The sequence below is a fragment of the Melanerpes formicivorus genome, unplaced genomic scaffold (genome assembly GCF_026170545.1).
Source record: "Melanerpes formicivorus ecotype bairdi unplaced genomic scaffold, bMelFor1.0.p_v2 SCAF_2, whole genome shotgun sequence".
NCBI lineage: Eukaryota > Metazoa > Chordata > Aves > Piciformes > Picidae > Melanerpes > Melanerpes formicivorus.
Genome location: NW_027142354.1, coordinates 34,369,404 through 34,380,684, shown reverse-complemented (window position 1 = coordinate 34,380,684; position 11,281 = coordinate 34,369,404). Strand labels below are relative to the sequence as shown.

The 11,281-nt window shown below is 44.6% G+C and overlaps 1 protein-coding gene across 3 annotated transcripts in view; it reads left to right on the top strand.

The window, feature by feature from the left end:
* Window positions 1-9,238: 9,238 nt before the first annotated feature.
* The window catches only part of AHCTF1 (AT-hook containing transcription factor 1), a 50,117-nt gene continuing 48,074 nt past the window's right edge, over window positions 9,239-11,281 (top strand). For 2 of the 3 annotated variants that reach the window (XM_068155809.1, XM_068155817.1), the window contains exon 1: window positions 9,281-9,610. The gene's annotated coding sequence lies outside the window, so the exon portion shown is untranslated. Of the gene's footprint in view, window positions 9,254-9,280; window positions 9,611-11,281 lie in introns of those variants that run through there. The other variant, XM_068155825.1, reaches the window with a different exon arrangement.

Sequence of the window (11,281 nt, the reverse complement as noted above, 5' to 3'; positions counted from 1 at the left end):
TTCTAACAACTAATGAGCAGATTCAGCAGACTGAGTGACAGCTGGAACTGGCCTTGGCAAGGGATGTAAAGAAAAACAAGAAAGACTTCTACAGGTACATTAACCAGAAAAGGAAGGTTAAAGAAAGCATCATTCTTTCCCCTCCGATGAGCAACAGCGGGGAACTTGTATCCACGGATGAAGAGAAGGCTGAGATTCCCAACAACTTTTTTGTCTCAGTCTTCACTGGAAACCCATATCCTCATGGCTTTGTGTTGATGGACCATGAGCTGGAGACCAGGGTGACATGGATCCTCCCACTCTAAGTGAAAACAAGGTGCATGAACAGAGCGATTCTTCCCAGCCATCAGTAGCTAATATTAGAGGGAGACCCAGGCACCCCAGAGGACGTGCTGACCCACTCAAGTGCCTCTCCTGTGATAGGATAAACAAGATCTCTTGAAGATCATAACCTTTCCCCCAGCTAAGGAAGGAGTCCAGATGACTTCTTTCATTTATTGCTGTAGGCGGGTGGGTGTAAGTTCCAGGGCACTGCAGGGTTCTGTCTTGGTCCGGAGAGGGAGAGAGACTCAGTTCTTTTGAATATTCCTGTGTTGTGAAATTAGAGGCACAAACGAGGCCAAAGTATCAGCAGCTAGACTATTTATTACATAAATAAAGTGGATGGATCAGAAAGGGAGAGAGAGAGAATAGAGAGAGAGAGAAGAGGAATTATATTACCACACCCCTCACCCCCCCAAGACAGTTCAAGTTTGTGGAGGAAAGGTGCTGCAGGAGATGTTGGGTCTGTAGAGAAAGGATGCTGAGGCTTTGGCTGGAGAAGAGATGTGGTCCTCTGGGTAGCCTCTTCAGTTCCATGAGTAGCAACAGGCAGATCTTAGGACACGGAGAGCGGGTTCAGTCTGCTTCTTCCAGGCTCCACGGCCTCTTTTCTCTGGAACAGCATTGTCTCAGGCTTTTCCATCTCTCATGCTTTCCTCCTCAGCAGCATTGTCCTTCTCCTGTGTTTTCTTTCATCTCCATTTTTCTTCTTCTAAGCCAGTAGTGGCTCAAGTCTTTTATACAGTTTTTTTAGTCCTTAGCTATGTGTCCAAGTATTGTCCTTCAGGAATTCAGGGCCCAGGAAATAATCCTTAGGTAAGTATCCAGGTATAGTTCCCCAGGAAATCTTTCTGTGTATTCCTGTGTGTTTGGGCAGGGGTCTGGATGGAGGGGGGAGGCCTCCACCTACTCCTTCTCCATCTACTTGCCCACACACTCATTACACATCAGGAAACAGGTGGTGAATCCATTGTCTCACCATCCTCCCTTCCTGGGGTATCTGATGATCTTGAAAATGATCTTGTCCTGAAGGTGTGATGGCTGGGTCCTTGGGCCATTGTTGTAGGCCAGCTGCAGTCCAGTTATCCTTTTTTGGGGCATATCTTAATTCATGATGCAATTGAAAGGTGATTTGCATCCAGGATTGGTAGACAGGATTCCTACATGATCTTGTCCTATGCATATTCCCGAAGGTGGCCTCGGTCCATTGTTGTCAGGCCAGCTGTGGTCCAGTGATTGATGTTATCTTTGCACCTTCCAAGTTCCTGTGGCTCTGCCCAGCACACATCAGCCATTGTCTGGGTAAGCAGCAAGTGATTTTATCCTTGTTGAGTCACACCAGGAGAGACAAACTTTTAGTCTCTCACAGGTTCTAAGAGAGGGAAATCTAACTTATGGATCTGTCAGCATAGCGAAGAAAAAAGAGTATTTTAGGCACACTTAAACGAGATATTCATCTTTCATATGGCTAAAATTAGATGAGATAAATCTTGTCATAATGATCAGTTTGTTTCTAGAAGTAATTATGCCCCTTGAAAGTACATCTGCATTCCTTCTCAGCCTTGCTATTGGCAGAACAACATTAATGTTGGTTTAACATGAAGGTTATTGCATTTTCAAGAAATGGATGTACTTGAAGAGAAAAAAACCTCACTTATGTGGGCAATGTAAAGTATTTGAAATCCCTCTTTTCTCACTGCTAAATGGCTGCTTTTTGCAGATTTTAAAATGTCCCTAAAATATGAAATTTAAAGTCTGAATGGCATTAGCCAAGCTATTAATATTACTCAAGGTTTCCACCTCCCTCAAGCCAGACCCCACAGTGTTTTTTTCTCTCTGTTGCTCAATTAGGAGCACATGAATGCAAACTAAGTGTTAGAGCACAGGCAGATCTTCTCAGCAACACAGCTCAAGCCAAGTCTGCTAACCACATGTTGTGGTCTATAAAAGGATATATTAATGTTCAATAAGCAGAGCAATTAATTAAAAAAAATTAATAATTTTGTTAATCACAAAAATCCCACCAAAAAAAACTAATCAAAACCTATTTACAGATTCGAGGGGTTCAGTTGTGGAACAGATACCTCACCAGCAGGAACAAGTAACAATTTAGACAATATGTACAAAAATCCAGAAACAACAAACAGCACTTTAAACTGTAAAGAAAAGCAACCTCAGCAATGAAGCCGGCGATTGCCCACAACGGGGTGTGTGGGGGAAACTCCAGAATTCCCTAAGGCAACAGACCTTCAATAGATGCTTATAAAAATCAGATATTGTAATTACTCACTGATCCTGATACCTCGTGGCACACGTTAAGATCTAGACAAACCAAAATGGCGCCGACCAGGTGGAAGCTGCAGGAGCACTGTTTCACTTTCTGTTGGTGTCTGCAGCTTATTACTGAGGCAGGATTTGTTCCCAAAGGATTGGTAGCTGAAAGCCTTGTAGAGAGGAGGTTTCTCAGCTGTAATCCTTTTGTAGCAGTGCTCGCTCCTTTCTCCAGTCAAACAAAACTGTCCTGGGGACTCAGCCCGGCAAGATGTGTGTCTGTCCTCTGGGCTTTACAACACTGAAAACAGCGAGGGGTCCTTGCTGTCTTGTCTGGGTAAACTGAAACACAGTTCAGCTTCCAAGCGAAGCTTGTGGTTCCTTCCAGAGCGTGGACAATTGCAAGATGACGCTCTGGCTCTTTGGGCTGATACTCAGAGATTTCCTGAGGCAATAATGGCCAGTAGCAACACAGATCTAGGGATACAACCCTGGTATTGCAATCTATAGAAAGCCTTCTTTCCAAACATGGCCAAAAGCACACCCACCTGGCTCATTCTGGCTCTGAAACATGTTCAGGCAAGCCTAAAGAACCACATCTACTAACTTCTGCCTCATTGTCTGATTCAGAGTAATTTTGAGGCTTTTTTGTCCATTCAGGACACCACAGTACTTGTCTGATTGCGGCATGCAGCACAGGGGTGGTAGAGGATCAGACTCAGAAAGCACCTTCCTGTCCCTATTTGATTTAAGGGGGGAAAAAAAAAAATCACATTTTAAATCAGCAAGAGGAAGATGTCCAGACTTCAAATGACTACTCCAATGGAAAACCAAACCAAACCAAAACCCAAAAACCCAAAACTCTAAAATTTTGTAATATATAATGTTTAATGTTTTGTAATATATCACTTGTAAAGCATAAAATTGTAGCAAGAAGTAGCTCTGATAAGCAAGCTGTAATATTTTCTTCAGATGACACTGAGATGCAACCAGTACACAATGTGTTGCTCAAGAAAGCCATTTTCAAGCTCTCCCAAAATGCCTTTTTCTACTTTAATTGATCTTTAATTGAAATGTGGACACTTCTTTCCCTCTTGTTTTTTTATGGCTGCTTGACTCTTCATCAGCTGTAGTTAGGATCACCATTTAATTTTCTCTTTCTCTAGGAAATTCTAGAGTGCCTCTCTTTATATTAAATTATTGCTGCTCTACTGGAGAATAGAAGACATCCCATTATACTACTTTTGGTTCATTAAGTTTCTAATGACTTTGGGTTTGATACTGGAAAACACTGATTAATGGTTTCAATGTGTAATATTAGTAATACCATGTTGTGGTTTAACCCCAGCCATCAACTCAGCTGCTCTCTCCCTCAGTGGGATGGAAGGGTAAAAGTGAGAAAACTTGTGGGTTGAGATAAGGAAGTTTAATAAATAAAGCAAAAACTGTGCACAAGCAAAGCAAAACAAGGCATTTATTCACCATATCCCCTGCCAGGCAAGTGTTCAGTCATCTTCAGAACAGGATGGAGCAGGGCTCCATCATGTGTAATGGTTATGTGGGAAGACAAATGCCATCACTCCAAACATCCTCCCCTTCCTTCTTCTTCCTCCAGCTTTGTATATTTAATGTGATGTCATACGGTATGGAAGGAGGTCAGCTGTCCCAGCTCTATCTCCTCTCAATGTCTTGTGTACCCCTAGCCAACTCGCTGGCCGAGTGGTGCAAGAAGCAGTAAAGGCCTTGGCTCTGCGCAAGCACTGCTGGGCAATAATTGAAACATCCCTGAACTATCAGCGCTGTTTCCAGCAAAAATCAAAACCACGGCCCCATGCTAGCTACTATGAAGAAAATTAACTCTATCCCAGCCACAACCAGCACATGACCTACAACTGAACTAAGACTAATATAAGGAAAAGTAGAAAATACTTATTCACAATGGAATATATCACAGAATTAAAGGCTGAGAATATTTATGAATTACTTAAGAACAAAAATTTTATAAAATTAATTGCTAGTATCTCATAACCAGGCATGCTGAATCCAGAAAATTAAATTAAGATTAGTCTGTTAAAAACCACAAAGCAGACTAAATTAAAACATTTTCACTTGAACCTGTTCACAGTGAAACCTCTCAAACAGCCCAAGCTTCTTTCTGTTGTGCCTGAGACTTTTTAATATCTCACTTTCCAAATATATTCTCCCTATGTAATTGCTGAAAGGCAGTATTTAATTATTGTATCCTTGTAATTACATATTTTTATAAGTATAACCACATGCCTGAGCATGTGTTTATAAACAATCCTGTGCAGCTGTTACCACTGCAGCATTTCCTCTTTTGTTTCACCTTTACATCTCTGATGCCCATGTTATCTCGGAGGAGCTGTCAGCACACACCTGTAAAACTAATGAACCTTCAAAATTCCCCTCTTCCTCACAATCAACACTTGACAAGGGTTAGGCTTCCTTTGTGCATGCACATACTGTCTCATTGATGCCTTGTAACTGGTTGCACAGCCTCTCATATTATTAAGTCAGGAGCCAGGCCATCCTATGCTATTGCTACCCTGGTCCAGGGGAACTGAATGTAGCTGTAGACCCCTTATAATGAGGTTCCATTGGGTGATGAATGAAGGCACGAACCCCATTACTGTATAGCAAAGAGATTCTAGAAATGCAGAGAGCACAGGATCTCAGAAGTCCTCCCAGAAGTCCTTTATTACAGTGTTGTAGAATCTCCAGCATTACAGAGTCTCAGAGTCCCACTCACAGAAGAAGCCCTTAACAGATGAAGCAGTGAACAGAAGTTCCAAGCATGTCCTTCACAGCATCCCTAAACCAAAGCCCTTGGAAGTATCTAACAGATGCAAAGTCCCTAGCATCCCTAAATCCCACAAACCATTCCTAACCTAAGTTGCTAACTGAAATAACTATTGCTCAGAGTGTCTGTTTATATATTCTTTGTTAGCAATCCCTTAATGAGTAAAATCCAACCACATATATAAGCTAAAATTTTTTTCCCAAGAAGAGGTGCCAGCATGTCAAGGAGGTGGCTTCTGCAGCATGTTCCAATCAAAGGGTGCCAATGTGAGGATGTTATTCTTGGCACACATGGAATGTTATTGTTTTGCTCTATGCAGCATGCTAAGGAATTGGTCAGCTAAGGAATCATGCACTCCACACACATCCAGCAGCTGCCCTCAGAACAGTGTCTGCAACACCATGCTACTTCACTCCCTGGCATGGTGGCTCCTTGTCCATGACCTGTGCTCTTATATGGTACAAATGAATAATTCTAAAATGGCACCTGCAGCCACTGAATCATGATCATCATTTGCATAATAATGTACAGAATGGTAGACTTAAGAGGGACAGATGTAATTTAGAGATAATGTATACTGTTAATAGTGCTGGGAGAAATTAAATGAATTTGCCACTTCTTTGATGATCCTTCCACTTGTTAGAAGCAGTGAAGATTGGTTTATTAATATCTGCAAAGGTCAGTTTTGAAGTCAAAGTGTTTGGAACATGTTACAATACACATGCTCAAAGGGATAACATTAGACTTGCATTTTCCACTTTATACTTACTTTGTCTTCTTTCAGTGACTAATGGTGCATGCAGTACTGTGTTGCAGGTTTACACATTAATCTCAATGTTTAGCTGCTTTTCTCCAAAATCAGTTAAACCTATTAAGGATGTGCTAAAGAGGTCTGGAATGGCATTTGTAGGGTATTTTAGGTCATACATGTGGGAGTGTGAGAGAAAAGGAAGGCATTAAACTGCTGGAGTGACATTTAATAGCTCTGGTATTTTCTGGACAATTTCTAAATTGTAATGAAAACTACCTTGAATGCAATGTGTAACGAATCTGTGAAGGATACCATATGGGTTGAAGATAAAATAGCATGAAAGTGAAAATCCTGTTAAAATGTCAAAGATGAAAATTCATTTTGGTTTTTGAAATTGAAAGCAGAAGACTTGGTTTCTTTGTTTAAATTGAGAGACAAGTGCTGCAGGTACTACTGCAAGTTCAGTGAGTTCTAATTAACTTGTGACAATAGCAAAACATTCATGTTAAAGAAATTAGATGTCTGCCACTGAAGTGTGTTTGTGACTGCATTATGTCTGCTGGAGCTGGCATGACTAATGGATGCTTTAATTTAAGGTAAGCATAAAAGAAATTGAGCTCTTTTGGTAGCTGAGAAAACAATAGTACCATATCCCAAACAGGCATGTGCAGTTTCATTTAAAAACTGTGTTGTTCATGTGGATGAAGATTTGAATAAATATTGTAAGAAAGAACAATATGCCTAGTTCTTGGCTACCTGGAGGAAAAGATGGGGTCCAATCACCAACTGCTGGAAATATCTTCTGTCACTTGGAAGGGGGGTTGGAGATATCTTCTGTCAGTACAAGAAAGTGGGACTTTGCTCATTTTATTTTTTTTGCATACATAAATAGTGTTGCACAAAGGATACATCAGACTGTTGCCACTGTCACATCCTAAATGAAACAACATCCAGAACACCAAGAGTAATGAACTAGGATTCAATAAATAGTAATCCACAAGTACAGTGATACTTTTCTTTTCAAATATTGCTGATATTCTACCTCCAAAAGGCAAAACCTGAAAGGCAATGGTGATATGTACCTTGTGCCATGAAGGAAACTGACACAAAGAACTGTCATCATGATGGTTGCAAAGAATGGTTTTGCACAGTTAAATACCTCCAGTTGCCCCCTCTTCAGTGGTGAATGCATGCCATAATCAAGGTTTCTGTTTGTAAATAAATGCTTACTTATGCTGCCAAATGGGTATATTTTTTTTTTTAGTCTCAGATTTCCTACTGTTTGGAACACAAGCCCTATGAAGAGAGGCTGAGGGAGCTGTGATTGATTAGCCTGGAGTAGAGGAGGCTCAGGGGTGACCTCATTGCCCTCTACAACTACCTGAAGGGAGGGTGTAGACAGGAAGGGGTTGGTCTCTTCTCCCAGGCAACCAGCACCAGAACAAGAGGACACAGTATCAAGCTGTGCCAGGGGAGGTTCAGACTGGATGTCAGGAAGAAATTCCACAGAGAGAGAGTGATTTGCCATTGGAATGGGCTGCCTGGGGAGGTGGTGGAGCCACCATCATTGGAGGTGTTTAGGAGGAGAATTTATAGGGTCCTTGGTTGCATGGTTCAGTTGATTAGATGTTGTTGGATGATGGGTTGGACATGATGATCTTGAAAGTCTCTTCCAACATGGTATTCTATTCTATTCTATTCTATTCTATTCTATTCTATTCTATTCTATTCTATTCTATTCTATTCTATTCTATGCATTTTTAATTGGCAATGTTATTTCATTGATGTTTAGCTATGTTTCTGCTTCTTTCATTTTCAGACCTTTTCGGTCAAATAGGAACAACTGAAATACACTAGAGGCCAGGAATTGAGCGCGCCTGGAAAGTACTTGCTCATTCCTCCTGCCACCTCTTCCACAGTAGGATGAGGAGGAAATTCGGCAAAAAGTAAGATCCATGGATTGAGACACAAATAGTTTAATAATTGAAATAGATTAATAATAGTAATAGTAATGAAAAGGACGATAACAAAGAGAAATAAATCCCAAGAAAACCAAGTAATGCACAATGCAATTTCTCACCACCTGCTGACTAATGCCCAGATGCCGACTGTGCTATCCTGTGGTATGGAATATCCCTCTTCGCATTGTCTTTTGGCATATTTTATGAGAAAGTATTCCTGGCATAAACTTCATTCAAACTACAGAACCACTGCCTTTACAGACACTGCACACGCTGGTAGCAGGCTTAAGCTTCACTGAAACAGAGTAATCTGAATTTTCATTGACGCTGCTAAGATTGTAGGTGCTGCTGAAAAGAGCTGTGCTGACAAGTCTGCAATGAGGTGCAAACACCACACAAACCAAGCATGCAAACTCCAAGTGAGGAGTTTAATCTCCATGCTACGCTTGCTAGGAGCAGAACTCCGTGGTGAGGGATGCTGAGGCTGAACTCCTCAGGCACTCATTTTCAGCAGCCAAGTGCCCCAGGGAGGACAGCGATGTGTAAGCACGGATGGCACGCGAGGCCCAACAGCCGCAGAGGTGAGAGGGACATGTGTAGGCAGGGCTACTAAAAGGAGGACAGGTGGCCTCTGCTATGAGGGACACATGTAGGCAGAGTTAGCCAGAGCAGGTCATCTCCCTGCCACGGTGCCTTTGCCGTTGAATGGAAAGGAGGGTAGGCTGCATGTGAAGAGTGGCTCTACAGGGCCTGCAGTTTTGTCGCGGTTGGGAGTGCTCCCTGTGGACTCTGGGGTGGCCCCATTTCCAGACCCTTCGGCGACTGCGGTGGCTGCTGTAGCCCGAGGCAAAACGTTGCCTCCCCTACGCTCCGCCGAAAAGATAGGCACCGCGGCAGGCAAGGAACTACAGTTCCCGGCGAGCCTCTGGAGAAACCGGCCCGCCCCGGAAGGAGTCGCGACAGGGTGCCAGGGGTGAGGCTTGCAGGCGCAGCAGGCCGGGACACGTAGTCCAGAGGCAGCCGCCGCCTAGGGCCGTGTCCCGCGGTTTGAAAATTCGCGGGGAGGCCGCGGCAGCTCTCGCGAGAACTCCGTCTCCCGCCCCGCCCCCCGCGCGGCGGCTGAGCGAGGTGGGTGTCGCGCGCGGGGGGAGGGGCGCGGCGCGCGGGGTTGCGCAGGACTCGAGTGTGGCCCGGCCCGGCGGGCTCGCGGCAGCCGGAGGCCACTGTAACTGCTGCGGGAGGTACCGCCGCCCTCATCGGCACGTACGGGGGAAAACGCACTGGGACGGGGACGTGCACGGAGCAGGAGGGAGCGGTGTGGGGAGAAGGCGGTAGAGGTGGCGACCCCCACCCGTCCGCCTCTCTTCCTTCTCCAGTGTGTACCGGGCGCTCCTAAGGCGGCTAGGCCCGCACCGCCGCCGCTGGCGCAGCGCGGGCCCGGAGAGGGACCTGGGTGGGCCTGAACCCCGACGACGGGCCCCTTATGTAAGTCACCCTCCCTGGGTTACGGCGCCGTGTCCGCCACGCGTGGCCCGGCCGCGACGGGGTTGGCCAGGGCGGCCGGCGGCGCGGCCTGGGCAGCGCACATGGGAGGAGGCGGCCGTCAGAAGCTGGGGGGCGTGGGAGATGTGGCGGTTGCCGCCGGGAGCTTTCCCCCTGCCCAGCAGCCTGGCGCACGCCCCCGCCTCTCGCTCCTTAGGTCACTTTTTTGGTTTTTTTTTTTTTTTTTTTTTTTTTTTTTTTTTAAAAAAAAAAACTTCTCCCCTCGACCCCAGTTTATTTTTTTCCTCCCCTCCCCCCTCTCGGTGTAATTTTGCGGGAGGAGGCGGGAAATTCGCTATCTGCGTAGAGCGGGAATCGCGGGAAGAGGGCTGGGTTTAATGGGGAAAGCACAGCTTTACAGGCATCCAGCGCGTTCAGGGAGGGGGGGCTCGGTGTTGTACACGAGGCACGCATCACACAGCGAAGTTGCTTACTGAAACAAAAGTGTGTGACTTCTTAATAAGCCATGATTTCAGGTGTGGAGATTCTGTCAATTAGAAGTGTGGTGTCAGTCTTTCAGGTCTAAAAATTGATTCTAAAAATTGGTTTGGTAAAATGATGGGACATTTAGAGACTTAATTCTGTAGGGAATGCTGAACCCCGTTTCATGGGCATGACTAAACATGGTAGTTCAAGTGACTTCTTAGGCCCATCGGTCTGAATGATTGTATTAGTGTTGGCTGGCAGCTGTCACAATGGTTTGGGTACGCAGTACCGTGTCCTGTTCTGCTGAGGACAGCTCTGCATGCACTTAATGCATCTGCTCATTTGCCTCTGGTTTGCTTTTTTAGAACAGTGAAATGGACTTTATCAGGTTATTATGAATTCTGTGTCTTCTGCCTAGTAAGCTGTCGGATATAGATTTAGAGGAATAAGAGTGACAAGCCTTTGCTGGTATGATACTGTTTTACCTGTGTGGTGGAGGGAACACTTCAGTTGGTAGGAGAGTCACCAAAACCGTGGGCTAGTTGCATGTGTTGCAAATATTTTCACCAGTTGGCTTGTCAGGTTGCTGTTTGTAAAAATATATTTCAGAATTAGATAAGCTGTCTAGAGAAAGTTCTTCACTGTGAGAGTCGTTAGCTATTGGAATGGGCTGCACAGGGAGGTGGTGGAGGCTCCATCCCTGGAGGTGTTCAAGAGGGGATTGGATGTAGCAATTGGTGCCATGCTTTAGTCATGAGGCCTGTGGTGACAGGTTGGACTTGACGATCTTTGAGGTCTCTTCCAACCTTGGTGATTCTGTGACATGGGCCTGGGCCCCCTGGTCTAGGTGACCCTGCCTGAGCAAGAGTATTCACCAGGTTGACCTCCACTGATTCTGGAAGGCTTTTGTCTTCCTGTTGATTATGTGATTCTGGAATTTGTGTGGTGCAATGGCATCCTGGTGTGGTAAGCTGTCTCCCTCTATTAGGGAGGCTGTGTGTTCTGTACTGAGATACTTTACACTGATAACTGTCTGTCCAGGTACACCAAGCAATGTAAAAAAAGAGTGTAATTTCAGAACTGGCTTTAGGGAATTTTGTTAGGTTAAGCTACATTAGACAGAGACTACAAATTTGAAATGAAAGTATGGTGGTGTTTGAAAATAACGAGAGGAGGTAGCTGGCTGAC